This window comes from Cervus canadensis, chromosome 21 (genome assembly GCF_019320065.1).
Source record: "Cervus canadensis isolate Bull #8, Minnesota chromosome 21, ASM1932006v1, whole genome shotgun sequence".
NCBI classification, from domain to species: Eukaryota; Metazoa; Chordata; class Mammalia; order Artiodactyla; family Cervidae; genus Cervus; species Cervus canadensis.
In genome coordinates, this window is record NC_057406.1 from 59,516,325 (window position 1) to 59,541,123 (window position 24,799).

The 24,799-nt window shown below is 56.7% G+C and overlaps 1 protein-coding gene across 9 annotated transcripts in view; it reads right to left on the reverse strand.

Moving 5' to 3' along the window:
* Positions 1-18,885, reverse strand: part of ELFN2 (extracellular leucine rich repeat and fibronectin type III domain containing 2) — a 56,593-nt gene extending 37,708 nt beyond the window's left edge. For 2 of the 9 annotated variants that reach the window (XR_006264209.1, XM_043441085.1), the window contains exons 1-2: positions 18,523-18,885; positions 9,709-9,856 (exon numbers count right to left, since the gene is read on the reverse strand). The gene's annotated coding sequence lies outside the window, so the exon portion shown is untranslated. Of the gene's footprint in view, positions 1-9,708; positions 9,857-11,659; positions 11,871-12,167; positions 12,632-17,447; positions 17,704-18,095; positions 18,230-18,522 lie in introns of those variants that run through there. The other 7 variants (XM_043441087.1, XM_043441088.1, XM_043441089.1 and 4 more) reach the window with 7 other exon arrangements.
* Positions 18,886-24,799: the final 5,914 nt, after the last annotated feature.

A 24,799-nucleotide genomic window follows, 5' to 3' on the forward strand; every position in this document is an offset into this window, starting at 1 on the left:
GTGTGTGTGTGTGTTGCATCTGTTTACGAATGCACAGAGGGCTCAGGATGGGAGCCAGGAGGCCTGGCTGCAGTTTCCAGCTTGACCCTGGGCAACTCTCCACCCCCTGCTGAAATTCAGACTCTCCCAGGAGACAGTGCTGGAGGGATCACTCCTAAGGTCACTTCTTCCTCACCCATTGTTTACTGAGCATCTACTGCGTATGCACCAGGCTCTGTGCTCGGGATACAGGCTCAGCTGTGACAAGGTCCTGTGCTCAGGGCTCCTGCTGTGGTGGACAAGCCGGGGAGTCAGATGTAAGTAGATCCACAGAGCGCAGGCTGGAGAAAAATCCCCTGCAGGGCATAGACCCTGCAGAATGAGAACCAGTGTGGCCAGGACAGGGCTACTGTGGGAAGGGATGCTGCTGCATTCCTTAGAAAAGGCCCTGCTCAGCAATGACTTCAGATAATCTGAACTGTCTGTGGGCCCCAGTACAAATCCCTTCTCTGTTCTGGGCCTCAGTTTCCCATTTGCAACAACGAGGGAGCAGGACCAGAGGGTCTCCAGGGTTCACCCCAGCCCTCACAGGAGAGGACGCGCCATTGTTTCTCCACAGTGGGTGTGTCTGTGTGTGTCCCAGCCCCGGGCGGGCCGGCTGCACCAGGTGGGAGGTGGCCCCAGTGATGAGAGGGACGGGCAGTACATCCCCTCAGACCCATCCTCTCCTAATCACAGGCTCCCAAGGGCACACACTCCCCTCTCCTGGCACAGGGCACCCCTTAAGCTGCCTCCCTCTCACCCTGTCATGGGGCCATCACAGCTGCTACCACATGCTGAGTACCCCCCACAGCGCATTGTATCAAATCCTCATAACAGCCCTGCCAAGTAGATACTGTTACCCTGTTTTACATATGGGGCAACTGAGGCTCGGCTAGGGCAAGTGCCTTACTCAGTAAATGATACACTAGACACTCAAATCTGGCCTGATCCCAAGTTGCCACAACTACGGGATGCCAAGACCACCTTCCTGGACCACTGCCAATGCTCAGACCAGGGGACCAGGCTGGCCTAGGAGTCAGTTCAAGCACTACCCTCTACAGACTACCATGGCATGCAACACAGCAAAGCAGTTGGGACAGCCCCAGAAGCCAGATGGCCCAGGCTCAAATCCCAGTCGCACCATTGACTCCCTGTGTGACCATGGGCAGAAGCCTTAACCTCTTGGGGCCTTGATTTCCCCATCTGTAAAATGGGGATAATGGTATTTTGCTGGATTGTTGTGAGTTTTTAACTTCTATAAAGTTCTTCAAACAGTGCCCGCACAAGGTAAATGTGTGTGCGCAGTCAGTCAGTCCTGTTCGACTCTGCGGTCCCATGGACTGTAGCCCACCAAGTTCCTCTGTCCATGAGATTTCCCAGGCAAGAATACTGGGGTGGGTTGCCATTTCCTCCTCCAAGGGATCTCCCCAACCCAGGGATCAAACCCGCATCTCTTCTGTCTCCTGCATGAGAACCTGCAAACGGGTTCTTTACCACTAGTGCTACCTGGGAAGCTCCAAATGTTATATGGATGTTGTTAAATAAAAGGAATAAATGACTCGCTTTGATTCCATGGGCAGCCTGAGGATTGGGTCCCACTGAGGGTTGGGGTAGAGCCGACACTCAAACCCTGGGCCCAGCTCTCTCCTGACAGCACTGAGGTGTCTCCAGCTCAGGCAAGAGAACAAAGAAGTTCTGGGACTGACCAGACTCAGGCCCCTGGGGATGAGAGTGCAGCTTGGGGGCCAAGCTTCTGGACCCTGTCCCCACCTCCCGAATCTCCTCCTTCTGGGGGCTGGAATTCACCCACCTGCCCCTGCCCCAGCTCCCACAGGCTTCAGGCACTCTTGTGGCTACGCAGGGGACCTGCCCAGCCAGGTCATAAAGCAGCTGCTCTTGGTCCTGGGACCCAGCAGGTGGGGATGGCAAGGGATGGCTTGGCCCCCAGCACTGCTACAGCCATCTTGATCTGGGCATCCTGCTCTGGGGACAGCCGGGGACTTCCTGGCTTGGGACCCCCACACCCCACTGCTCCCCAGGCTCCGGTGGGCCCCACAGGAAGGAAACCCATTCAGAATGGGGGTCCTGCCTAAAACCCTCAGTCCACAGTGGAGCACAGCCAGCCATACTCAGCCCTGGCAGCAGATCCCCACAAACGAGGGCACAGGGAAGCTGGCTGTCACAGGGCAGCTAGCTGGGTGAGAGAGGTGAGGATCTGAAGTCATGCACTATTAGTGAAAGTGGAAAAACTGTAATTGACCCAGTCACCCATAACATGGACAGCCATGTGAGGGGACCCCAGGCCAAGGTGGATCGGGATGGGTCCCGCTGTGCCTGAGGGGAGATGCCTGGAGCACGCAGTCACGGCCTCCTGAGTAGAGATGGCAAGTTGAACCCCACAGGCAAAAGGCTGGTGTTCAAGTGTCTGTAGGTGCCCGGAAACATGGCAAGGCCCCCAGTGATGCGGGGGCAGCAGCTGTCCCAGAGCATGTGCCAGGCCCCTAATTAGAAAGAGGGTGCACACACTCACATGCCCTTTTGCATGCACACACTCCAACACACTGCAAACACATGAAACCACTCCGGGCGTGTGTGCTCACACCCACACACACCCGGCTCTAGTCCATCCATCTCCCTCAGGTGGCTGAGGGAAGGATACGAAGGCTGCCCCAAACAGACAGGGGGGGGTCAGGCTGTTGGGGGTTGGTACAGGGCAGAGGGTGGGCAGATGCTGAAGAGCAGAGAGAGGCCGAGCTAAGAAAGTTCAGCCCAGGCCCTGGGTGACCCTGTTCCACCTGCAGTCATTTCAGCCTGGCCCAGAGGTGCCATGGAAAATGAAAGTGTCCAAGCTAGAAGTTGCCAGACCACGTTCTACCTTCAAGCCCGGCCACTCAGGGCAGGGTGACCCTGGGCCAGTACCTCTGTGGTCATCAGCCTGCCCGTGGGTGCAGGTGTTCATACAGAAGCTCTCGATGGAAACCTCCAGAGTTCCAGGGTCCTGATTTCCCATCAAATCCCACCTCCCAACGTTCCCAGGGTCCTCAGCATCTGCAGCTGCCTTGGAGACTCAGATTGTCTCCAAGGACAGCTTCCACCTCAAGCTCCTTCCCGAGTCCAGGACAGAATTTCTGGGTCAGCTGCCATCTCAACTAAGATGGGAATTCCATTTCCAAAGCCCCTCACCTGCCAGCAACCTCAGCACCAAATCAGTAAGCGGAAGAGGAGGAGGAGGATGGGAGGCAGTAGGTATCAACAGCGTTGGCATAGGACTGGATGGGTACTGCCTTTTAATCCTCATAAAAGCCTTTGATCCCATTTTACAGATGAAGACACTAAGGTTCAGAAAATGATCCGCCCAGAGCCAGGCAGCCAGCAAGCGGATGAATGAGCTGCGATGGAACCCACGCTGCCTACTCCAAAACTCATTATCTCTTTCCACAGCATCTTGCTCGGCAGGCACTGGGGAGAGTGGGAGGAGCCCCAGTGGCAGACACCCCCACATTTCCTGCCCTGGCATCCCAGGCTTTGGGATTCCACAAGCCACCGCCTGTCCTCAACAGCCTGAAAGGTGGTGGCTGGAATGGCTGTGAAGCCCTTGCCTGCCTGTTCCCAGGAAACCCAAGAAGCAGAGTTAGCATTTATTGAGTATCACTGTATGCCAGGCACAGGGCTAAGCACTTTATAGCATCAGCCTTATGAGGTGGTTACTATATTTATTTCCATTCTATAGGTGAGAATACTGAGGCACTTATGGGTAGAATCGGGGGGAGACCCAAAACCTGAACCCACATGCTTGACCACTGTGTCACCCCCTTTTACAGCACCAGAAGTTTCTCTGTTCTGACCTGCTGTCCCTAAGCCAGAACCCCAGAGTGTCTGGCAAATGCAAGAAAGGCCTTGCTCCCCCAGGCTCTGCTGAGCTCCAGGGCCCCTGAGCCACCATGGCCTGGGGTACCTGCTCAGCTCTGCCAACCCCTTTCTGTGATCTGTCTCCTACTAGGATGCTCAGGGTCCTTGGCTGGCCCCAACTCTACCCTCGAGGTCCAGAAAGAGTGAGGGACCAGGCAAAGTCACACAGTAAGTCAGAGGCAGGAAGGAGCCCTGTCTCCACCTAAGTGCTCAGCCTAGACTCTGCCCTCCCTCTTATGCCTGTAAAGATTGAAGCCGGGTTAGCGGAGCTGTGACCATGGGTGGAGGCAGAGGGTGGGGGAATGGGCTTTTGGCAGCTTCTGGAACTCTTTGCGCAACTCCCAACAGCCCTGTGGGCCTACTCTGTGCTCCTCCCTCCAGCCCCATTTCATTCCATCCCCTCCAGGAGCCCGGCAGTGTCCCCATTTCACAGACAAGCAAACTGAGACTCAGGCACACATGACCACTCAGAATCAGGACCTAACCCACCAGGCCTTGCTTCCAACCACAAAACAGGCCCTCTTGTAGGCTCCGCCTTGAATCCAACCCTTTCTCAGTCCTCAGGGACCACCTCTTCCAGGAAGTCTTCCCAGAATTCAGGGAGACTCTACTCAGTTGGACCATCCTCTCTTCCTGCACTCAGAAAGCAGATGGTTCCAGAAACACCCACAGTGCTTCCACCCTCAGACTGGGTCTCCTGAGAGTCAGGGCTGTGTCTCCCTCAGACAAGGATCCTGGTGGCTTGGCCTCTCCCCACCTCCCCTAAGACCTGAGGCTCCCAGAGGACAGGGCCACCACACTCTCCTTCCCTTAGACCAGGAGTCATGAGAGTGGGACTCCCACCCCCTCCTCCTGCACCTCCATTCACAGAGCCCCCAGCCCAAGGCTCTGCCCCAAGCAGGACCTCAGACCACGCCCACGCCCCCTCCTCTCACTCCCTCCTGGCACTCGTTCAGGCCTGGCCCGTACCAGGCAGGCTACCCCCTCCCCTGTCTTGTCCATGAATCCCACCTCTGTTGGGTACCACAGACCCCCCTTTCTCCTCCCCAAACAAATGGGGTCTTGAGTGAGACACTGGGATAACCACACACAAGGCTAGATCTATTCTCGGGATAAATGAGGCTGCCAGCACTCGGTGGGGGGGAGTTGGGTTGGTGGGAGCGGTCTGCCCATCCACAACCCCTTGAGGTCCAGACTCTGAAATCAGAGCCACTCTAAGCTCCCATCCTGGAGGGCTGAGACCAACAGCCCTCCCCAGGGAACCCCAGAGCAGACCCACCCCAGACACTTTCATCACTCTCTCCCCTCCTCCAACACAGAGGGAGGTTCCCCTCCTCCGAACCTAGGTTCAAATCCCTGCTCTTGTCCTGTGGACGACTTCCCCAAGCCTGAGTCTGGGCATTTGGAAAATGGGTATAACAAACCTGCTCGGCAGGTGCTGCTGCGACTGTGAAAGGGGATACATACAGGAATGGCCCTGGCGCATAGTAGGTGCTCAATTAAAACCTCCTCTCTCCTCTCTGATCTTCTCTCTCTTTTTCTAAGGGCAGTAGGGGTGGAGTGGGACTAGAGAGACCAGCCTGCTAGGGCAGAAAATGGCCTGTCCCAGGCACAGAAAAAGTCCCCTGTTCAGAACTCAAAACCTCAAACCCCTCAAGGGCTGACAGTGGGGCCTCCGGGGACTGGGGTGATTCAGCAGATGCTGTTTTCCCACCCTGAGGAGGGGACCATGGAGGCAAGTCTGCAAACCAAAGCTCAAAGCCCACTGCCTCCCAGAAGCCAGCTGAGATCAGCCAAGATAGTATCCCCATTTTATGGACAAGTAAACTGAGATACAAAGTGATTAATTTGCCTAAGGCCATACAGCTAGCGGGCAGCTGACCTGATCTCTTTTGACAATTCTGACTACCAAAATCTTTTCCTTCCAGCAGGAGTCTTCCCTACTTAAAGGCCTTTCTGTGATTCTGCCTCTGTGTTCGGAGTAAAGTCTAAACTCTATAGCCTAAAATGCAAAGCTCCCCACAGCAAGGAGGTGTGGTATGGCAGGAAAAGGACTTGATCCAGAATCAGCCCAATCTGGGGTCAAGTGCCAGGTCTGCTACCTACTTCCAGTTGTGTGTCCATGGGCAACTACCAACCTTCCCTAGAGCCACTTTCCTGTGTAAAATGGGGCTGATGAGATGACCCTCCAGGTAGCCGGCAGGCTACCCATCCATGCTGCCATCATGTATTTATTGAACGTCTACTATGTGCCAGGCCCCATTCAAGGCCCTAAGGACAGAGCAGGGAACAAGACAGAAAAAGCTCCTACCTTCATGGAGCTGATACTCTAAGACAGTAGGAGGGCAGATAATAAGTGCTCAGTAGCTCAGTCACATCAGACTCTACGACCCTTTGGACTGCCAGGCTTCTCTATCCATGGGATTTTTCAAGCCAGAATACTGCCTTCCTTCAGGGGTTCTTCCAGACCCAGGGATTGAACTCACATCTCCTGCGTCTCCTGCACTGCAGGAGGATTCTTTTACTGCTGAGCCATTGGAGAAGCCCCATGGATAATAAACAAATAAACAAAATAGCATAGGCTGCATTAGGGGTTATAAGGAAACAGAGAGAAAGAACCAGAACAATGAACAGAGTGGTAGGGGTTAGGGAGAGCTCCCTGAGGAGTCGACAATGAGCCAGAACAGGACACGGCCATACCACAAGCCTGAGGAGCAGCAGTGGGCATAGAAGGAACAGTCACTCCTGTAGAAGGAACAGCAAGTGCAAAGGCCAGGGAATTCAATGAGACCCGGAGCATGTGGGAAAATGCCTGGCAAGAAGCAGAACATTGGTAGACAGCAGGTTTCAGTATTACTGCTATGAACCCCTTAAGCTTCTTGAACCTTGCTTTCTTTCTGCTTCTGGAAAATGAGATGCCGTGTGGATTCAAGGGACTCCTAGATCTCTTCCACATATCTGAACTCATTTAACAGAACCCTTGTTCCATTATTATTCCTCCCATCTTGCAGGTGGGGAAACTGAGGCTCCCAAGATCCCACAGCCCATAAAGGGCAACATTAGGACATGAACCTGGGTCTTGTAATCCTCAGCTCTTGCCCCTGCCAGTCTTCTGTGGTCTCACTGCACTTAGAGCGCTCGGTTCCTCCTCCACCCCATCCGAAGACAGCTCTGACTGTTACAAAGTCTCTTGTGACTAACAAAGGTCTGTACCTGGTTGGGCCCACTTCTGTCATTTGGAGCCACCCAGGACCACTCCCTCCCCTCTTACCCAACTCAGTCTGAAAGGTGAAGAAGGCTGACAGGTTCTAGAAAGGGCAGCTGCACTTCAGGAAACACCTCCCTGTAGGTTTTAACTTCATTCCCCTGCCTCACATCGTCAAGGTGATCTAGCAATTCTAACTACGCCCATTACACAGATGAAGAAACTGAGGCCCAGAAAGGCAGAGAAAAGTTGCCAGGCCCACCTAGACAGTGGCAGAGGCAGGATCTGAACTCAGATCTCTGGCACTGGAAAGACATCCCACTGGTCACTTCCCAGACCCCTCAGATGTCCCTCTTTGTATATCCTTTTCGGTCCCTTGCCTGGCTTGTCCTCTGGTGGTGCCAAGAGGTTAACAGGACAGCCTTCCCCTGATACTTCCAGGGTACCACCAGCCAGGGGTGGCTGAGCTGGCTCAGAACCCTGGGCCCTGGGGAGGAAGCCAAGGGGCTGCGGTACCCCAGCACAGCTAGGGGTACAATGCCCACAAGACTAAAGTGTACGCCCAGGCCCCTGGAGCGAGCAGGCAGGGAGCACCTCACAGGGAGCACCAGACAGGGAGTCAGCTTCCATCCTGACTTGACAACCAGGCCCCGCCTCCTGCTTCCTTGATGTCAGGTCAGCACCTCCGTTGCTCAACAAGCACAGAGAAGGACAAAATGAGGCAGATCTCTGGTGAGAAGTCACCCTGTCCACCCCAGGCAAGTAAGAAAACCATTTTAAAGTCATTCTTTTTAAAGGAATTACGATAATGGTGGTAGCTACTACTTTCTGAGAGTCTGCTGCATGCCAGGAACCAGGACATCCCAGAAGTTATCTCAGGTGACAGCAACCCTGAGAGGCAGAAGCATCATCTCCATCTTACAGAAGGGGAAACTGAGGCACAGACTCAAACAGCCGTAAGCAACAGAGTCAGGATTTAAACTCTGTGCTCTTCCATGTTGCCTCCTAGTGACATTAAAATGGAATGTGTGCTTCTGGAGAATATCTGGGGACTGAGGGAAGAGAGACAACTCTGAATGGGGTGGGGAGGCTCTGGATGAAGGAGTTAGGCCTGAAAAGTTGGACCTTTGGGGAGGCAGGCAGCCAGGATCAAACCCCAGTTTCAGGGCATCTGTGCTGTGTGACCTTGGGCGAGTCTCTTCCCCTCTCTGATACCTCAAAGGCAAGCATCAGTGCTGGGCTTCCCAGAGCTCAGCAAACATGAAGGGTAGGGACAAAGTCATCTGGGGACAAGGAGGGAGGACGTGTCCAGATGAAGGATGAGTGAGGCCCTGAAGAGGGAGAGGGCTCAAGGAGCAGAGGCAGGAGCACTTGGCCATGAAGTGCGCAGGAGGCCTGGGCAAGAGGAGGCCATGGGAGAAGGGATGCCAGGGGTGCACTGGGGCCCCAGGCTGGTCTGGACAGGGCAGGGTGAGCAACGGGAGCGGAGAGCACAGCTCAGACTCACCCAGTGTGCCTCACTGCCCCCACCAAAGAGCCCTCCTTCAGCCTGTGCCAGCAACACCAAGACCAAAGCAGCAGCCCCTCCCCCATCGTCCCCTCCTCTGGTCCTCCATGGAGCACCCACCACCCCTACTCCCTCCCTCCACAAGCCCCCTCCAGAGCACCCAACACCAGCCCTCCCCTGGGGAACCCCAACACCTTGCCCAGCCACAGCCCCTCCACATGGGGACCACCGCATCTTAGAGACAACATCTCCCTCTCCTTAGCAACCACCAACACCAGGCCCAGACAGCCAGCCTCCTCCCTCTGTCTCCTCTCTCCATGGAGACCACAATGCCACAGAGGCAGCTCCCTTGCCACGGCAACCACCGTCACTCAGCGCCCCGCCTGGACAACAACTCCCTCCACGTGGCCACCACCAGCAGAGCCACGGTGACAGTGACAGCCTTGGCCTCTCCTCTCCGGGCCGCCACCAGCCCCAGCTGGGGCAGCTCCTGCCGGCTGCCCTGCCTGTGGCCTCCTAGTGTCAGACTGCTCTCCTGCCTCCTTCCAAGTTCAATGACACTGGATGCGGCCTAGTTCTGATGCTGCCGGTGCTTCTTTGCTCCCAGCTCACTCCCAGCCCCTCAATCCACCCCACATGGAAAGGCCCCCACCTGAGGCAGAAGAGGCCATGCTCTCCCAGGCCATCCCCTGGAAACCAGTCCTTCCACCCCCAGCTGGGCCACAGATGCCCCCGGGGCTCTGGGGCTCAGGCAGGCCCAGCTCAGGCTCTCAGCTGGGTTACAGGGCAGGAGTGGGGTCTCTGAGCCAGCAGGGGCTTCCTCCCCGCCCCTCCCCAGTGGGCTGCCCCAGCCCCTCCAAGGCCTGCGTTCTGCCAGCTGCCTCGCAGGCCCTGTGGAAGGGAAGCTGGGGAGGAGCAGAGTTGGGGGTGCCTGCAGCTGGGGGCAGGGGCAAGGGAATAGGAGGCAGAGGCCAGGCTACATCACGGGTTTTCAAGGCCAGGTCATGTGAGCCGTGATCACACACAGCCACACACTCACACACCGTGAGAAGGACCCTGTCCTTACCAGATCTCTGCAGGCGGAAGGAGCCCCTCTGACCAGCGAAGCTCTGTCCCTGGCCTGGTCTCAGGCAGGTCCCCACGGTAACAGCAGCGGCAGAGGCAGCAGTGGGGTCTCAGGTGCGGCGGCAGCTCCTCACCCAAGTCCTCTCCTTCTGTGAGGAGGAGGAGGAGGAGGCAAGGGGAGAAAGGGGAGGGAGGGAGAGGAGAGGAGGGGGGGACAGCAGGAGGGAGGGAGGAGGGAAAAATGCTGAAGTCTTGAAGGGTACACTCACTTCTTTCTTAGGTTTCCCATGGCAACCGAATATACCACAAATGAATATCAGTGTGAGAAGAGGGAGGGAAGGAGTGGAAGGAGATGGAGGCAGAGATGGAGAGAGATGGAGGCAGAGAGATGGGGCGATGAGAGCAGAGAGATGGAGACAGAAAGATGACGGGGCAGAGACAGGGAGGGGAAGGGGCTCGAGACCCAGACGGAGGGATGGGGACTCCCCACCCTACCCCACAAGGTGCAGGGGTGAGAGGAGGGGAGGGGCGGGGGCCACAAGGCTTCTTCCAATCTCTCCATGGCCCCTGGGCAGGAGGTGCAAACAACAGATGGGAGAGATTTTCTGGGAGCTGAAGGGCCCCCATTCCCACCCACCTCATCCCTTCCCATGTCCTTCACTCCTGGCTGGGCCCACAGCCTGGAGGGTCCTTCCAAATCATGGTCCCAGCCCCGCACCTCACTCCCCATCACAGACACACACCCAAGTGGGGATGGCCACACGCACCCCGCACTGACCTGATGGCCGGTACCCACGCACACCCCTCCAACCACACCACCCTCTTCTTAGTCACCCCAACACTGACTGGGCCCGCCCCCTTCTACAGCTGGGCCTCTTCCTCTCTACTGCAGGGAAGAAGCACCGCTCCCCTACCCCCAGCACATCTCTTGTTCGGAACTTTGCGAGGACCGGCACCCACCCGTGGCCCCCACCTGTGCTCTGCAGGCTGTGGTGTCTCTGCCCCACTGCTCACACACCCTTAGAGCAACGTACCTGCCTGACCTCCACCTGCAGAGACTCACAAACCCCCTGGCAGACATGCCGAATCTGCCCTCCATCTGCACGCACACGTGCACATGCATACAACTCACCCCGTCCCGCGGAGGCCCCTCTCTGCCTGGCCTCACACCTCATCAGCCCAGATGGTACTCCCGCCCTCCCCCGCAGGCAGGGGCTCACACCTCGGCCCCCTCGACACGGCCATTCACAAACATATTGTAGACCCACCGCGTGCTGACAGCCAGCGGCAGCAATGAAACAGAAACACACACTCGGCCAACTGCCCTCCCCCACCGTCCCCGCGATGCCTCAAATCCACCAGCCCCAGCCGGAGCGGATAAGGAAGCAGCCAGCTAGCTCCAGCTCCAGGTCCGGAGGGACACTCTCCCCCTAGCCACCGGGCTCACACTTGCCCCTGCACCCAGTGGCCAACAGGGATGGGACGCACCCTGTAGGGATGGGCTACACACTACAACCTCACACACACACCAGCACCCATGGGTCACACCCAGACAGCAACCAACCCCCCAGAATTTCACTCTCCCGCAGACACACGTGTACACACAGACCCTGAGGTACTGGACCCAGCTGCCCACAGAATCCAGACACGGGGGCGTCTGCCCTAACTTGGTGACTGGCACATGTGCCAACACACCTGAGTCCCTGCACAGACACAGGTCAACACACCCACAGAAACACACCAGCCCCTGCTCACTGCGGACCATACCCCATACACACCCAAAAGAACAAGCCTACAGGGGCCCCCGTAGGCACACACAGGCCAACACATACGTGCATCCCCAAGTTGCTCACACTGGGGGGCCACTCTGCACACGCATGAACACGCCTGCATCCCCGCCCATCTCTCCCAGGGCAGTTCACGGAGGCGCACCCCAGCCGGCCCACACCCACCTGACCCACACACCCCATCGAAAACACGGGGCCTCGGCGGGTCCTCCTCGGCCCCCTTTCCGTGGGCGCGGGCCGGTTTACGATCGCGCGCACCGCGCCGAGCCCAGAGGCCGTGAAATTGGCTTCGAGCGCCGGGAGATGCGGCTGCAAATTCTAAGCACAGGAAAGTAAGGCGGAAACCCGGCCAACCCGGCCGGGCCGGCGGCGCGGGGCTGGGGCTCCGCAGAGCGGCGGGCGGCCGGGATGGGACCCCGCGGGGTCCCGGCTGCCGCACTGGCGGCGGAGGGGGGGCGAAGACCGTGGGGGCTTTCCTCTCCCCGCCGTCCTCCTCCCCCGCTCCGTCCTCCTCCCCCGCCCCTCCAGCTGCTCCGGCTCCGGCCCAGCCGCCGCTCACGTGCCCAGTAGGGGGTCTGGGTACACCGCGTGGGCCAGCCTGGGGACTCGCCCCCTGGGCGGAGACACCCCGCCTCCCGCCAGACCCCGGACCTGCCTCGGCCAGAGTGCCCACCGGATGAACCGCCTCGGGCCGCCGCTACGCGACTCTGCGTCGCCGCCTCCTCCGGGACGCCTTCCTGGCTCTCCGCCCTCCTCCTCCCGGCAGCTCCGCTCCGCACTCCACCCCCGCCTCTGGCCCCTGCTCACAGGCACAGCCGCAGGCTCAGCTCCACCCGCGTCCTCGCACCAAAGGCGGGGAGACGGGAGGGCATCGCTCCTTCCAAGATGCTGGGGCAGGCCCGCTCCAGCCTCACTTCCTCCCCACCCCACCGCACTTCAGGCCTTTACCAGCAGTGAGGCCGTGAACCGTGACCCACACTCTGCCTCCATCTCTCTGTGCAACAGCGGGGATGCAGAGGGTCGTTCTGAGGGTTTGACGAAGGACTCCTTGAGCAGGCTTACAACAGCAGTCGGTGAGCACGAAGGTTATTAGTCAGTGTTAGTCAGTATGGGCCTGGATCTTAATGTTGTGTCACCCAAGGGAGGGCGCCTAGCTCCTCTGTGTTCAGGCCCACTTTGTAAATCGGATATGGCTTTGATGCCTACCAGATTGCGTTGGAGAGTCCGGAAGATCCCCTGGAATAGGCAGCAGCCTCCTCAGCTGCCATCCACTCTGCAAACAGGGTGAATTCATCTTCTGGAAATACACTAAAAATGCAGGTTCCTGGGCTCCCCATTGACCCTACTCTCTGCCAGCAGGGCCTGAGGATCTGCATCTAAGTAAGTACCCACAGACTCTGATCCTTTCTGACAGAAAGGATAATGCTGGATTTCTTAGCTCTGATTTTAGGGTTATTTAGGTTGTTGTGTGGTTGATCCCCAAACTTCATGTCCAGACTCATTGTCCCAAATTCCACTCCGGGCTTTCCTACCTCCAGACCTCAGCTCACATGGTCTCCACCTGGCATGCCCCCACCCTAGAGGCCAGCTGGACCTCTTCCACAATCCTCCAGCCAAAATTAAACAAGATAATAGACAGTGTTTTGCCCTGAGCCTGGCTCGTAGCGGGCGTGCAATCCTGGGGACTCTGCAGTGCCCAAAGCGGAAGCCATCCCCTCTCTGGCTCTGCTTCCAAGGCCTGCTCAGCACCAGTCCCTGGTCTGCCAGGTCACAGACTAACAGGAACCGCCCATCAAGCAAGCCCTACTGTGTGCAGGCCCCATGCCAGGCGCCTGACAGACAATCCAGGTGTCTCGTGTCTCCTCAGGACAGGAACTCATCTCTGGGGGTTCCTGTCTGAGTCCCAGACACAGCAGTTATACCTGAGGGAGACATCCTTGTAATAGTGTGTATGTGTGTGCATGTGAACTGAATACAAAATACATCAGCCCATTCTCAGTTGCTGGTAGATGAAAGAAAGCTGTTCAACAAGTACCTTTTGAGGGCATGCTAGTCTCTGCCTGTTTGGAGCTGACACTGTGAGAGAGGCAGACAGGAGACCTCCCCCCCACCCGCCCCAGGTAATGACAAGGGCAGGGAAGGGAGGATGGCAGGCAGGCTGACCCCACAGCCTGTGTCTTCCCCCAGATCCAAGGAGAACTGTAGGGGAAGAGAGGCAATAGAGACAGGCCAAGGAGGGAAACTGAGTCAGCCTTGAGGCTGGGCCCTTGGGAATGGCTCCCTGCTTGCCCAAGAGAGGTGGTGACCAGTGTACATACACACACACAGACACATGCACAAAAACATGCCCTGCTCCCCTCCCAGCCCCTCTATACACTCCAGCTGGGAGGTATGCTGCTCCCAGGTTCTTCTCATGCTTCCTCGGGCTCCCCTAGCCTGGCTCTAGAAAACAATTTCTGTGCATTTCAGGGAATGAAACTACAAGCTGAAAAGAGAGAAGGCTGGACACACACACACACACACACCCCAAGCCCCATTCCAGGGAACCAGGAATGAATAAAGGAGACAGATGGGAAGGGGGAGGGAAATCATCTAATTGACACCTACTATGTGCCAGACACAATGCTACATGCTTGTCATTCCCTTATGTAACCAACCCGAGTTAGGAATTCAGTACCACTACCCCCCCTGTACATTGAGAGACAGAACCTTCTGGAAGTGAATTCTCTTTCCCGGGATACACATCAAGGAGACAAAGAGGCAGAAAGAGGACCCTGAGCTCCTGCTCTTCCACAAGTCAGACAGAGGGAGGAGGAGTGGTCCAGGGGGCCCCGCTGAGGCTTCGACAGCCTCAGGCCTGAGGAAGATGGTGATCCTAGAGCAGCATCCCCTCCATTACCCAGGGGAGCCCCTAGGGAGCACCCACTGTGCGCCCAGCACTGTGCTAGGCACTGTGGGAGAATCTGGGAGCAAGGATCTGCCTTCCAGAATGTCACAGGTCAATACAGAGGGAGGGGGCGCAGGGGCTGAGACCCAGGAGCCTCACTGCTCTTCTGTCCCTGCAGCCACACCCACTGATTCCCTACAGCAGGGTCACTGCCCCAATTTCCAGACAAGCAAAGTGAGTCCCTGAGGGGTCCCTCAGAGAGAGGGGAACCCCGAGATGCCCCGGGTCCCCTAGCAAAAGGCTTTATCAGTTAATGGTTAACAATGCAAAGAGTACACTCATGGGTCTTCCAGTCCTGGTTCTGCTGCTGTGTGGCCCAGGGCTGGTCAGTAACCTGTCTGTTTCTTGTCTGGGAAATGAGGAATAATAACAGCTGTGCTGCAGAAGGCTTAGTGGGATTAAACAACGAGTACGCCTATAAAGAGCTTCCCACCAGGGCTGGCTCTCAGTACAGGCTCGATGAATATCAGCTAATATCATTATTATTATCACTATAATTATTGCTGTCAGCAGTACCATGCAGCCAGCGCCCTTCCCCTGGCACCCCAGGTGTAAGCTTGCTCAGGTGGCTCCCCAGTCCTCAGGGGCTCTTTAGGGCCTCCCTGGGGGCTATCTGCAGAGCTGGGGGTGGTGGGAAGGAGGGGATTCTATTACTCCAACCCTCCCAGACACCATCCCCAGTACTAGTGACAGTGCCTCTGCCCCAGGCGCTCACTGAGCCAGGAGAAGGTAAATTTAATAGAGGATTGGGCTGGGACAGCGGGAGGCAGAGGACTGAGTTAACCTGGACTATTAAAGCTTTCCCCAAAGAGGCCTGACTTGTTAAGGAGACTTGGGGTTCAAGGCAATCTGCTTCCTGGCTGTCGGGTCTGCACAGCGCGCTGTCACAGCAGTTTTGAAGCGGGGGACATGGGCGGGGGTGGCAGGATGGAGGGCCCGGCTTGGGGGCACTGGAGCTGAAGTGGTGAGAGAAGCTATGATGGGTACCATCCCGACTGCCCGAGGAGGTGCCACTCTCTCCCGCTCAGCAGTAAGCCTGGGAGGCAAGCAGCCACCACCTCGGAGACAGACGGGGAGGCTGATCCCTGCGTCACACACAGCCAGGACACAGCAGAGCTGTCCCTGGAACGAGGACTGCGTCCACAGCAGGCATCCCGCCAGACCTCAGGGGACAGGGAACCAGCCTGGGGAGCAGGCTCAGAGCCCCCGATGAGCACCCCAGGCCGACCCAACTACAGGAGGCTTGGCGCTGGATGCAGCAGCTCCTATCAGTCGGGCCACCTCAGAATCTCCTGGGGCGCCAGAACAAGCAGGCGCTGGACTGGAGTCAGGAGGCCTCTACCTCCGCCACTGAGCTCCCGGCCTTGGGCTCCTCACCCTGACACTTCCCACTCCTCGCCCCACTGCAGAGAGCTCCCTGTCCCTCTGTTAAATGCAGGTGCACTGCCCATCAAATGGGGTCTCCCCACACCCACCAGCAGGGGAGTTCTCACTGAGGAATGAAACAACAATAGCTTACTTTACTCTCTGGACCTCAGTTTGCTCATCTGTCAAATGGCCACACAATAGCCAGCCTGCCAGCCTCACAGGACTGCCATGAGGATTCAAGGAGAGAAAAGAAAGCTCTTGACAAAGTTCGACTTAAAGCAAAACAGGGGAACAGCTGCTCTAGGTGGGGCGGGGGGAGACAGAGGGCCAAGGGATGGGGCTCACTTCTACCATGTGCTGGACATCTGGCCCCCCGGAAGCTCACTGTCTCCTGTAATTCCCCCCTCAAGTCCCTGACCATCTCCCAGCTGACAGATGAGAACTGGAGGCCCAGAGAGATGACGGGAATGTCTATATCACAAAACACAGACCCGCAACATGGAGTGAGAACCAAAGGTCTCTGGCTCCCTCGCTGTGACTGTTTTCTGTTGTCACCTGCACTTACATGCACGCACACACACACACACACGTTCACCCACCAGAACACACTCACCTAAAGGTCTGTGCGGCCTGACTGGGATGGGGTGGAGAGCAGGGACTGGTGGGGTGCCAGGCAGAGGGGAGAGAGGGGAAATGGGTAGGGAGAGGCAGCAGAGATGTGCCATTGATGGGGCAGGCCTTGTGGAAATGGGTCCTACATCCACTCAGGAAATGGGGCTTCTTGGGAAGGGCTGCTCACCCCAAAGCTCCACCCCTCTCCCCTTCTCACCTCTCAAAACACAGGGATGTGACCCCGCGGAACCACACACCCTCACGGTGACACCTCCCTCACCTGCCCACTGACATCATCCTGGTCCTTGGGGGTGACCTCTCACACCGCTGTCCCAGTGACGTCACTGGCAACCTGGAGCTGACGTCACACCCAGAGATCCTCACTGACGTCACACAAACACACCCCCCTGAGACCCCCTTCAGTTACTCTGCTTCCTTCCTGCCCCGGGTTCGATGGCCCAGAGTTCCCACTGGTGTACACAGCTCACTCAGGACGGGCATTTACAGACAGCATCTGTGTGTGTGTGTGTGTGTGCGCGTGCGTGCAGGCACAGACCTTACTCTCCCCAGACACATGTTTACACATATATGTGGACCCACATGCCCTGCTGATGGCCTAGACATGACACGTCCCACAGGTGCCCACAGGCTCTGAGAACAGGTGTGTAAGCCAAGCACACACACATAGACACATGCAAATACTCTCCCCCCAGGCCGCTCCCCAGATGAAAATGTCCCTCCGTAACTAAATCTGGTAGCCTGGGGCAGGCAGCTTCCACCACATCCCTCCAGGTGCTGCCAGCACCCCCTCCTCCCCCCTTCTCTCCTCCGACAGCCTGGCCTGCTGACAGCAACAGCCGCAGCCCAGACACACACACACACACACACTCTCCTGTCCAACACCTGTGTCTCAGCAAGGGGATCCAAGTGTCCTCCAAAGGCAGGCACTGGGGTGGGAGGGGTCCAGGTGGAAGGGACATAGCAGGGAGCCCAGAGCTGCAGAAAGTGCCTTCAAGTACCACGTACCACGTTTCTCCAGAGCTGAACCCAGCAAGGGTCAGCACCACCATCCCAGTCATCTCCCTCCTTGGGCACGCCTGACACACCACAATCTGGCCGCCTCCATCCTGGACACAAGCTCCCCCAGCGCACACGTAGACAAACACACAGCCTCTCCCCTCCAAATATTCTGCTGGACCACAGAGAGAGAGAGAGAGAGAGTGTGTGTGTGTGTGTGTGTGTACAGACAGAGCGGAGTCCACCTCTGCACACAGCCTTGTGTGCGCACACAGAACACACATCCTTCCCCACGTGTACACATCATCTTACCAACCAACACACCCACCCCCTGCCCCCCTCTTCTGCCAGTTGCTGGAACACACACACACACACACACACACACACACACACACACACACACACCAGCATTGGCCCTGGCCCTGCCAGAGCTGCAGTCTGCCGATTTCTGCTGCCTTGCTGCTTGCCCCACACCAGCACCACCAGAGGAAGGGGCAAAGCCTTTGCAAAGGTCCCCACCCGCTGAGAGCCCCCACTCCCCAAAGCTGGTCCTCTTACCAAACCATCGCCCTCCTGCGGGGAAGGGGAGTAAAGCCCCACCCTAGCTCCCACCCCCCCACCTCAGCTGTCATCCAGCACCAATCAACTCCCCCTTACCAGCTAGAAGATGAATTCCTTGACCCCCGCACCACTCCCTGAAAGAGGGGTGCGAGGGCCCCCGAATCGCAAAGATGGGGGCAAAGAGGCGCGCCTTGGTGCTGGCTGGCACGACCGTCCACCATCAAACCTCTGCACCAGCCCCGAAACTGCTCACCTCCCCGACCGTCCTCCTCGTCCTCCCACCCCGCCTCCGTCCACCACCCCCAGTCCCGCACAGGGTGGTCCTCCCCCGAGGCGGGGGGCGTCTCACGGGGATCCCCGGACCCAGAAGGCGCCGGGGGTGGCTTTCCCCGTCTCATCCTCCACAGGCTGGGTCCTCCTCCAAGCCCCACCCCCATGCCGGAGCGGGTGTCCTCCGGCCCCAGCGCCCACTCCCACCGTCTGGGCCGGCCGCGGGCGCTCGGATCCGAAGGAATTCACTCACCTCCGGCCCCTGCCGGGCTCCGGGCCGAGCACCGCCTCCGATCGCGCCGGCTGCGGGGCCTGCGCAGGAGTGTGAGGGCGAGTGCGAGTGCGGGCGCGGGGCGATGCGCTCGGCGCCCGGCGGGCTCGGTGTGTGGCGTGTGTCTGTGGCGCGGCCGGTGTGTCTGTGAGCTGCCGCCGGGTGCGCGCAGCCCCCGCCGCCCGCCTCGCGCCTCTGCCTCGCCGGGGCCCGCTCCCGGGAGGGGGCTGGAGCGCAGCGTGCGTCAGGGGCCGCGGCCGCGGGCTGTCCGCCGCCCTCGCCGCCCGCGCCCGCGCCCTCCGCAGGCCTCGCCGCAGCGAGACCCCTCCCGCCCCCTCTCCAGGCTCGATGCCGCCGCGGACACACGCACGCTCACAGACACACGCCCGCCGGGCGGGGGCCGCGCCGGGCTCCGCAGCTGCCAGCCGCGGCCCAGCAGACGGCTAAGTCCTGAGCACGCCCTGGCCCCCGGCCCCGCTGACCCTGCGGGGACCCGGTCCCACCACCGCCCCCGGCGCATTCAACAGCTGGAGGCAAACTTACGGCGGGGCGAGCCTCCCTAGGTGCGCGGCGCCCCCCAGCGCCCGCCCGAAGACGCCTGCAGCCCCTGGACTCCCCCCTCCCCAGCAGTGGAGCCCCCTCACACCCATTCCCGATCGTCGGTCCTGTGCTCAATCCCTGGCAATTGGAGGAGTGTGGCTGCTGCGTCCCCATTTTACAGGCAAGACAACTGAGGCTTGAGGAGCGCAGGGAATCCCCCAAGGTCAGCAGCCAGCTTGGTAGCAGGGACAGTGCTACGAGACTCCAGGTCTCCCTGTCCTTGGGCCAGGACTCTGCGCGGCGCTCACTACCTTTCCCCAGCCCTCGCGAAGTATGGCCAGGGGCGCACTGGGCTCTGCTGCAGCCCAGAGATGCTTCCTAAGGCCTTCGAGCCCTAACCTCTCCCTAGCCACCGTCCCCCGCATAAACACGGAGAGAGGAGATGCAGGAAGAAGCTCTGGCATGCGGGGCCTATAACCCCCACCCTATACACACACACACACACAACTTGGGCACACAAGCACCCAGTGAGAAAACTTGGCTTATGTCCCTCCCGTGCAGAAAGAAACAGGCCCATTCTCAGCCCCTGGGGCCCGCAAACCTACTGGCTGAAGCCCTGCTCGGGACAGGCCTTATGCGTCTCAATCACTTTTATGGGGCCGTATGTGCCAATGCCAGTCCTCAAGTCGTGCACAGCAAAACGGGCTGCAGAAACTCCCAGAAGAAGCATCTCATCCAGGCCAGGAATGGAAGAGACTCTCTGGAAAAAGCCATTGCCTGAGCTGAATCAACGGATGAGTAGGAGTTGGTCAACTGAAGAAGGTGGGGGAGGATGTCCCAGACTGTGGGAACATCATATGCAAAGGCACAGGGGCATGAGATCACCTGTTGTGTGCCAGGAACTCCTCGGAGTTTAGGTGTTACTAGAGCATAAAGAATCTGTTCAGAAATTCCTCCATTGTGTCAACTGAGAACCGAAAAGCAGGTCCAGGATGAGGCAAGGAAGGCAGACAAGCTCTGAGAATTAGGCCACCGAGGTCACGGTTTCTCCAAGTAGGAGCAAACTGTTGGGCATCCCACTTCTGCCCTCCACAACTGCACTCCAAGCTGGCTGGCACACTCCTACCCACCCTTCAAGGCCCCTTGCTGCAGACCCAAAGAAGCCATTACGTTGTCTCTGCCCTCTAAACTGAGCTCTCCTAGAGGTCAGGGACCACATGGGCCATATGGCCCTGCACAGGGCCGGCGAGAAGCAGGGTCCCAGCCCAGAGTCCTTGCTAGAAGGAAGGACTCGCGCGCCGCACCGCCCACCTCGGGTGGACGCACAACAGCTTCTGCGCCCTCTGGTGGATCTAGGGAGCAACAGCAGAAAGCTCCCCCAATCTACCCCATGGCTGAGGCTCTGCGGTGCAGAGGCCTGCCAGAGGCGGGCGCTGGAGGAGGTCCACCAATTCTGCTCCGGCCCAAGAACCTCAGCAATAATTCCAAGGAATACGAGGCAGCAAAACAGCCTGTTCTGGTTCAGTTTGCGTGACTTTCCTAGTCCTCTGCCAAAGGACAAGGCACACCCCTCTCTGAGCCTCGTGCCCCCGTGTGTGCCAAGTGGCTTTGGTCGTTGTCTGACTGTGAGAGCCTATGGACTGTAGCCCACCAGGCCCCTCTGTCCATGGGATTCTCCAGGCAAGAATACTGAAACGGGTTGCCATGTCTTCCTCCAGAGGATCTTCCCCACCGAGGGATCGAACCCATGTCTCTTAGGTCTCCTGCAATGTCAGGCAGGTCCTTTACCACCAGCGCCCCCTGGGAAGCCCCTCTGAGCCTCAGTTTCCTCCTTTGTGATATGAGAGTAACAGAAGCAGCCCTGTCTCCTGCACAGTGCTGGGAGTCACCACGAGGGCACTCCCTTCCCTTTGGAACCTCCAAGTCTGGTGGATTAGCTCTGAGATTACTTTAAGCTCTGAGTCCATTCTAAGATTCTCCCTTCGGAGGTTTTTTCCTTAGCAGGCAGACATAAATTGGCAAGACTTTCAGGCTCTTGACTTAGTCACTGCCACCAGGTAGAAGATGGAATTGACCTAGGCTAACTAGGGTGGTTCACATGATCTGGACACCCAACTAAGCTTTCTCTAGACCAGCGCTATCCAATAGAACTTTCTGTGGCAGTGGAAAGGTTATATATCTGCATCATCCAATACAGTAACCACTAACCACAGGTGGCTATTGAGTGCTTGAAATTGTGGCTAGTGGGACTCAGGAACTGCATTTAAAATGTTTATTTTATTAATTTAGATTTAAATAGCCATATGTGGCTAGTGGCAAACCCTGTGGGTTAGCACAGGTCCAGAAGTACAACACCTTTCTCCCTACAATGGAGCCCAGACAGAGCTAACACACACACACACACACACACACACACAGGACCCTGAGTTCCCTGACCGGGCCTGGGGGTAGAGATGGATCCACTGCTTGCAATCTCTAGCTGGACAGGTGAGGTTGAGACAAATGCAGGCAGCAACAAATCCATCCCCATGGTCCTTGTCCTAGGTTAGGACTTACCATCTCTCACTTGAACACCTGCAACAACCTCCCTCATCACCCACCTGTTTCAACTCTCCAGTAGCCCATGCAAGGATGAAGTGTGTTCCTTTTTTCATGATGATGCCAAGTGATTGACAGCAGCTACCTGGGTACTTCCTTTGCAGACAGTATCATGATCGATTGGTGATGTCTGCCTTGGGTGATGTCTGCAGACACAGAGATGAATGAGACACCCTCCCTGCTAAGGAATAAAATCCAAACTTCCTGCCTTGCCCAAATAAGACCCTCAGCCATCAAGCCCTTACTTACCTTTCCAGCATCATCTTGTATCATCCTACACATGCTCTGGATCCCAGATAACAGTGCCTGCTCTTTCCAGAACATACCATGAATCTCTCACCTCTTCACACCTTTGTGCTTTTGAGCATACTGTTCCCTCAACTTGGAAGATTTTCCTACTTTCCTATTCCTTCCCCACCAGTCCAGTTCTAGTCAGTCATCGGGTATTGCTCAAAGTCTGCCTCCTCAGTGAAGCCTTCCCTGACCACCCCTGAGCTAAGCTGACCAAGGTACTTCCTCCACTGGCTCCCAGAACAGTCTGTACAAGTTTTAATGACAGCACACATCAAATCCTATTATTATTCATTCTCACATGTGTCCTCCCCCAAATTATTTCTCACGCTGACACCTCTCTTATAGTAGCTAGCTTGTATGGGGCTCACTCAGAGCCAGGCACTGTGCAGGGCCCTTAACATAAATGATTCTCATTAAAAAGTCACAAAGTTTTTTTAAAAAGTCATAAAATGAACATTAAGGATTTTTTGTTCTGGGAACCCAGCATCTCTCCCCCTTCCCACCAGCCTCCCAAGTTCCTCTCTCCCCACTACCATGTACAGTCTTGGAAGAATTTGAGTCAAGGTGCCTCCCCCAGCCCCAAGCTGGGTTAACTGAGTTGTGACTAGAGTGATGTATGGATGGGAAAAGCCACTGCAGTTTTGCTGTGGCTACAGCAGAACCATCCCAGAAGCCTCAGTGCCAGATGAGGTGCAGGCATTTCCAGCTGCCTGGCCCCTGTCCTGAATCCCAGACCCTGGGATCTTCTGGCAGTGCCTGGAGTTGCCCCTCACAGCCCACCTGCAAGAGCCCTAAATTGACCAGATGTGGCTCACACCCGAATGACCCCACGGCCCTGGCCATATCACCACAAGAACCTGTTTCTGGAAGATCTTCCTTTCTGCAGGCTTAGAGAAAAGAGGAGTGAGAGTGTGAAGAACCCATAAATTGCTAAAAAAGCTTCATGGGCTGTTTAAGGTGAATAACAAGATCTACCCTTTGTACTTAGGTGGATTTTTTTTTTTTCACTCAGTCTACATGGCATTTCAAGTTGATGCTAAGAAAATTAGGTTAAGTGATTCTTTTAGAGAAACATACACACACTGACTGTGTATGGGGTGTCATATCCCTATTTTGGATCCAGACCAAAAATCAGAGTTTCTGCTGTGCTTCCAATGCTGGAACCAAGGGCTATGATCACTCAGAACAGGAACCAGTGATGAGACTCAGAATCCAGAGGACAAATGATGAAAATTCCCCGACTAAAACCCCTGCTTCTTGTCCGCCATGGAACCGTCCCAGATTGAATATAAAGAGATAGATGTGGGCCGTCTTCTTGGGAAAGTGGGGCCACTTAGCTGAGGGCATTTTGTTTTGCTGGGCACTGTGACAGGTAAGGGTGTGCCAGGTTAAAGGTAGAGGTTAGGGAGCAAATATTACTGGGCATAAAAAGGATGAGAGGATTTGGAGCTGGGAATTGAGGGAAGGTTGGCAATATAAGGACTTCCCGAGGGGTTCAGTGGTTAAGAATCCACCTGCCGATACAGGAGACATGGGTTCAATCCCTGGGTCGGAAAGATCCCCTGGAGGAGTAAACCCATTCCAGTATTCTTGTCTGGGAAAACCCATGGACAGAGGAGCCCAGCAGGCTGCAGCCCATGGGGTTGCAAAGAGTCAGACACAGCTAAGGGACTGAGCACACACACTTCAGCCATATAAGCCCCTCCCCCAACTTCAGCCTCCCTTACCACCTCTCCCCACCACTTCCTTCAGCAAAGTCTACATGCTTATCATACAAGTCATCTATTGCTGTGTTACAGATTACCTCCAAGCTCAGTGGCTTCAGATAGCAAAAGAATAGTTATTATTTCACAATTCCTGTGGTCAGGAATTTGGCAGCGAATGATTTCAGCTTCAGCTTCCTGGTGTCTCAGTGGTAAAGAACCCGTCTGCAAAGCAGGAGCCATCGGAGGCTCGAGTTCGATCCCTGGCCTGGGAAGATCCCCTGGAAGAGGGCATGGCAACCCACTGCAGTATTCTTGCCTGGAGAATCCCATGGACAGAGGAGCCTGGTGGTCTACAGTCCATAGGGTCGCAAAGAGTTGCACACGACTGAAGCGACTTAGCATGCATGTATGATTCTGGCCTGAGATCTCTCATAAGATTGCAGTCAAAGTGTCTGGCTGGGGCTGCACTCATCCGAAGACTGCCCTGGAGGGCCTGTTTCCCAGATGGTTCATTCATTTGGCTGGCAAGTTCGAGCCGGCTGTTGGCCAGAGTCCTCGGTTCCTAGTCACATGGCCCTCTCAACAGGACTGCTCGAGTGTCCTCACAGCATGGCAGCTGCTTCCCTCAGAGCGAGAACAGGGAGGAAGCCGTCATTCTCACATGACCTGTCCCCAGAAGGTACACACTGACATTTAGGCCAATTCCTATTGGGTATACAGATCTGCCCTGTTCACTGTGGGAGGGGACGACCCAGGTGTGAATTTTAGGAGGAAGGTAGCATCAGGAGCCGTCTTGGCAGGCCAGTGGGCTTGAAGTCGATCAGTTGTATTCAGGAAAATTGAGGAGGTTCCATGTTCTGCATTCAGACTAGCAAGAGTGAAAACAGAACTGGGGGTGTGGATACAGGAGCTGGAGAATCTAATTCCATAAGATTAGGTCTGGGTCTATCATCCTCCAAGAATCAAGGGCAACTCAAGGTCAACGGGGCTTGAAGAATGTACATAAAATTCCTGATGAAGCCAGGCAAGAATGAACGGTGGCTTGGTGTGTGGCCCCCATGAGAGGGTGTCTGTGAGGGTCAGAGGCTAAGACCAGACCCTGGGGGTATTTTGAAATGTCC